Genomic DNA, 5,859 nt, shown 5'->3' with positions numbered 1-5,859 from the left:
CCCTCGCGAGCCCTCGGCGTGGACCCGGGCCCCGCGCGGTGCACACTGGGGGCTGTAGTGCGCCCGCGGGCCGGCCGGGGTGCTGAGGCGGCGTGAGGGGGACCCCACCGAGCCGGGAGCGTTTACGCTTCGCAGTCCTGGCGGAGACTCCAGACCTAGGCTGGTGGGAGTATGCAAATCAGTAAGTGACGGCGCGACTGGCGTGTTCTCAGGCGGTGGTGCCGCCGTGCGGCGTCGCCCCGCCCCGTCGGCCCCGGCCCCGGCCCCGCCCTCGTCGCCCCTCGGCCCCGGCCCGGCCCCGCCCCCATCGTCCCCGGTCCCCGCCCCCCGCCGCTCCTCGACCCCGCCCCCGCCCCCGCCCTCCCGCGTCCTCGCTCGCGTGGCGCGGGGCTCCCTGGCCCTGCGGCCGGACGCTGCGCGCAGACCCGCCGCCTCCGGCAGGGCGGCCTCAGGCTCGGGCCCCCGGGGCCGGCGCCGCCCGCGCCCCGCGGGGTCGTGCGAGGAGCTGCGCGGGCGCGCGGGGGCGTCTCCCACGCAGCACGTGCGCGAGTCAGTGCGCAAAGCCGGGAGGAAGGGGGGCGGTTGGCAGCGAAGGGGTGGGGTGCGCCGCCGCCTCGGGGGGTCCGCGCGCAGGCGGCGCCCCGCAACCCGCACCGCCCGCGCCCCGCACGGACCCCGGCCACGCCGTGCGGAGTCGGGGGGGCCCCGGCCGGCGGGGAGCACACGCGTCTGCTGCTCCAGGACGTGCGCGGTGGCCTCGACACAGATGCCACGCGAGCGAAACCGCCCGGCTGGACCGCGGCGCTGACCTCGAGTCCCTGACTCGCGCCCCGCGCCTGTCGCGGGGTCCCCTGCAGCTCCGAGGCCGCGAGGCAGCCCGCACACCTGCGCGCCCCTTCGCACCCGTGCAGCGACCGGCCTCTCGGATCAGACCGGCCCCCGAGGACCCGCGCTGCACTCGTGGTTTGTGGGCGTCGGGCATGTGATTTTCGGTCGTGCAGGGTCTGGCCCTGCGGACGGAGGCGGCAGTGTCCACCCTCGGGGACGAGGGATGACGAGAGGAAAACAAGACAACGCCGACGGACGCGTGATCGTGTTGGCGCGGCCCCGCCTGGCTCCGGGGCGGCCGGGACGTGGCCGCCGTTTTCAGAGTCAGTGCCCGTTTTGCCGTTTTGCCGGAGTCTGGGAGGAGCGTGTTTTCCCAGCTCCGCTGCCGTGGCCGCTCCCAAGTCCTCAGCTTACAAAACCCGCCTCAGCCCTGTTTCTCCCCCGCCCCCTCGCCGTCCCCCGCCCGGTACAGCTGTGCGGCTTGAACGGCTTCCCATCAGCGTCAGGACGAGAACACCGAGTTCTACAACCTGTAATGATTTCTCGGTGCTTCGTGGAGGTGAATCCCAGGACGCTTTCCCGGCTCTCATTTGCATAGGGAGTTGCCACAGGTGTCCCAACACAGCTGCCAACCTTTGTCAGGAAACAGCTTTCAGCCCCTGGCACCCTGCGAAAGGCGCCTCCTCCCTGACGGTCCTTGTTTTCTTCAGATGCACGTACATGGTTTCGGTCTTTGGCAAAGCATGTTTTTGGTGGTTTTGAAAGGAAAACTACCGCCTCGGGGTGGGGAGAGGAACGCAGAGATTTCAGTGAGACCTTACTTCCGGAACAGTGCTCTCTCTTCCTCCTGTTCTTGCATTCCAGGTCCCCACATTTGACTCTGAATAACGCTCGAAGCTTTTCGAGTGCACTTGTTTTTATTCAGTTCGTTAATCCTCGTATTTGTCATACAGGAAAAAATCATATGAAAATTGGGTTTTGGTATTGAAACAACTTCAGACAATGAAGAGAAGAAATATAAGCCCTCAAGAGATTTTTCATTTCAACCTTTACATTATTATGTAGCTACTACCTAAATTCCGGAGGGGCGGAGGAGGGGTGTCCGAGGGAATTACTGCAATGTTTGAGAGACACCTGTAAGGTCCAAAGTGAAGTATACGCATTCCGGCTCAGCGTTATTTCTCAGACGCTGCTGGGATGCAGCAGAAGAAAACGATGTCCGGTTCTTTACAGAGCGCGAAGGAGGCTGGCATCGGAGGGCGTGAGAAGGGGCTGGCGGGACCGCGGCAAGTTACCGCGCACATCCGCCAGGATGGCTGTCAAACAGGTGTTAGTGGGGACGCGGAGAACTTGGAACCTCATACGTTGTTGGTAGGAATGTAAAATCTCGTGACCACTGCAGAAGGCAGTTTTGAAGAGTCGAACAGAATTACCATGTGACCCTGTAATTGCACACCTGGTTATGTGTTTATAGCAGCGCTATTCACAGTAATCAAAAGGTAGAAACCACCCAAATGTCCATCAGTGAATGAAAGGGTAAATAAAATACATGTTCCTGCAGTATTATTTAGGAATAAAAAGAAACAAAGTACTATTCATGCCACAGTGGGGATGGACCTTGGAAACAGTGTGTCTATCCTAAGTCAAAGAGACCAGTTAAAACAGATGCCACATTGTATGTTCCCATTTGAAATGTGTAGGCAGATCTGTAGAGAGGAAGATGATTCCTGTTACTTAGGGCTGCGGCATGGGAGAAGGGGGCAGAAGGATGACAGGTAAAGGGCATGAGTTTCATTTTTGGTGACATGTAGACACAGACCCGGAGGAGGGGAACGAGTGAGCCATGCAGGTATCCGGGGCATTTTCCCTCCCTGTGTGCCAGTAATTCTTCCTTCCTCGCCTGTGTTATTTTTCTCCTTTTGCCCTCTACTTCGTTGTTTCTGTCATCACACAAACGTGCGATCATGTTGTCCACCTTAAAATACATGCGACTCCTCTTCTGTCCGCGGCTCACACGCCACCTCCCTGCTGCCTTTGCAGCGAACCCCCTCCGCTGTCCTCCCATGCTCCCTGGGCCCGTCTCACCAGGCTGTCGCTGCGCAGATCCTGTCAGGATCGCCGAAGACTTCCACACCGCTGTAGTTGCTGATGAACACTGAGTCCTCGCCGCACTGGACCCGTAAACACCGAGCACAGTGGCCACTCCCTGTGTCACTTCCAGACCCGCAGCCTTTCGGCCGCACCAGTCCGCCCCCCTCGCCCCCCTCAGGGCGCGGTGGTTCCTCCTGCTGGCACGGGGCGCTGCTGCGGGGCGCTGCGCTGCCAGCTCCCGTCCTCGGGGTGTCAGAGGCCGCCTGCGGTCACATGGGCCAGTCCCGAGCGTTATGTCTGTCAGGTTTTACATCTCCGGTCCCGACAGCTCATCTCCAGCCCAAACCCAGATCGGGTTACCTATGCGATATCTAATATGTATCTCAAAATTAACATGTCCAAGATTGAACGGAACCCCCCAAACCCCATCTCCAGCATTATCCCCTATTTCAGTTAACGTAAATCTTTTTCCAATTAACTAGACTGAAAAACTAGTCCTTGGCTCCTCTTTCTTTCACATCCCACATCCTATTTGCTACGGACTGACCCGTGACCCAGACTGACCCGTGTCCACAAATTCGTATGCTAAAGCCTTCACCCTCCATGCCGCTGTATTTGGAAATAGAACTTTTAAGAGGTATTTAAGGTTAGACAACGTCCTAAGGGCGGGGCCCTAATCCAGTGGGACTGATGGTCTTAAAAAAGGAAGAGAGTGACCTCGTTGACTCCCCCACATGCGCACACCGAGGAGAGGTCATCCAAGGACACCGCAAGCAGGTGACCGACCAGGAAGCGTGATCTCGCCAGAACTGACCTGCTACCGCTCTGATCTCAGACTTCCCGGGCCTCACACCTGCGGGAAAATAAATGTGTTGTTTAAGCCGACAGGGTCCCCAACCCCCTGGGCTGTGGACCGGTACCGGTCCGTGGCCTGTAGGAACCGGGCCGCACAGCAGGAGGTGAGCGGTGGCGGAGTGAGCGAAGCTTCCTGCATGTCGGCAGCCGCCCCCAGCGCCGGCCTCACCGCCTGGGCTCCGCCTCAGACCATCAGATGCTCATAGGGGCGCCGGTCCCTGGTGCCACGAAGGTTAGGGGCCGCTGCTTTAAGCCACCCAGTCTATGGGATTTTGTTATGGCCCAGGCCAACTAAAACACTATTTATTACCAAATCCTCTTGCTCTACCTTTAACAGAGATTCAGAATGCGACCGTCTCTTCAAATTCTATTACCCCCTTAGCCCAAGCTACTGTCATCTGTCACCTGAAACACTGCTTGGTTACAGGCGTACCCTCAGTAAGAGGTTGCCATTAAGGTAACATTCACAAGTTCTGGTGACTAAGGTGTGGACGTCTTGGGAAGGCCATTATTTGGGCTGACAGTTTCCCCGCCCCTCAGACTGTGTTGGCCTTTGACTTGTGAGAGAACCTGTGGGGGAGGTGACCCTGGGCGGGATGCAGACCTGGCCCGTACGGGGCCTGGCAGCCTCTCCTGAGCTCTCTGGGAACGTGGAGCCGCCGTGTGAGAAGTCTGACCGGTCCCACGCCCTGCCGCCAGCCGGGCCGGGGCGGCAGGTGCGTGAAGCCATCTGGGACACTCCTGTCGCCACTGAGCTCCTGAATGTGGTGGCCCCAGCAGTCACCACCATAGAGCAGCACCAGGCAGCCAACCTACGGAATCGGAAAAATCAATGCTCGTTTTAAAGTCCTCCAGTTCAGGGGAGACTTGGTTTTGTGGCAGTGGACGACGCACACTCGTCTCCACTTTTCAGCTTTTCCCGACTCGCAGTCGCTTGTCCACATTGCGGCCCGAGTCATTCGGTTAAAATGCACAGCAGTGTCACTCCTCCACTTCAACCTGCAAGGACGCCCACCTCCCTCAGAGGGACGGCCGGCGTCGCAAGGCCCTGCGTGATGGACGCCGCCCTCCACCCCTTGACCTGCTGTCCGCAGTTTGCTGACTCTGCCCCACCGTCCAGCCTCCAGCAGACGAGGCGCGGCTGCCCCAGGGCCTGGGCGCCTGCTGCTCCCTCCGCGCCTCCCACCGGCTTCTTCACTTGCTCTTTTTTCCTTCACGTGCTCACAGAAAACGGCGCCTTCTCAGTGAGGACCTCTGCGTCAGCCTAAATGGTGGCCCTCCAGTGACGTCCACGTCTTAGTCACCAGAACCTCCGAGTATGTTGCCTCAACGGCAGCAGTGACCTCAGTGTGACCAAGAAAGGCCTGGAGGTAGGGAAAGCGGCCAGGATTGTGCAGGGAGGCCCAGCGGAGTCCCCAGGGTCCTCGTGAGTGACGGGGGCGGGAGACCCAGGGAATCAGATGTGGTGATGAAAGCGGGGGTCGGGTCGAGGCTGCTGTGGGCCGGGGGCCCGAGCCAAGGAGCCCAGGAAGCCTCTAGAAGCTAGAAAATGGAAGGAAACAGGTCCTGGCCCAGAGCCCCCGGGAGGAGCGCGGCTCTGCCCACACGTGGTCTCGACCCGAGGAGACGCGGTCAGACTCCCGAGCTCCAGAGCGGGGAGGCAGTGAACTTGCTGCTCTAAGCCGCTGAGTCCGCGCTCGCTCATCACAGCCGCCATAGAAAACACGTGCGCCTCGTGACAGTCCCGCCTCGAAGGGCGCCCCGCACCCCGCGCTATCACGTGTGCATGTTGCATGTGTCACCGTCCGTGTGTTGCCCTGTCTCTCCCACTGCAGCGCGAGCCCCGTGCAGGCGCGGCTGGCGTCCGCTGTGTTCTCCGTGACGCTCCGCGGCCTCGTACAGCGGAGCCACTGGCACACGAAGCACATCGGCAGCATTCGTTGATGAATGAATGAATGAATGAGCAAATGCTGTGAAACTGTTTTCTGTGTATTTTTAATTAAAATGTATTTGACATAACATTGTATAAATTTAAGATGGAATTGTTAATTTGGTACATTTATGCACTGCCATGCAATTGCCATT

Source organism: Rousettus aegyptiacus, unplaced genomic scaffold, assembly GCF_014176215.1.
Source record: "Rousettus aegyptiacus isolate mRouAeg1 unplaced genomic scaffold, mRouAeg1.p scaffold_m13_p_18, whole genome shotgun sequence".
NCBI classification, from domain to species: Eukaryota; Metazoa; Chordata; class Mammalia; order Chiroptera; family Pteropodidae; genus Rousettus; species Rousettus aegyptiacus.
Note: the sequence above shows the minus strand (reverse complement) of the source record.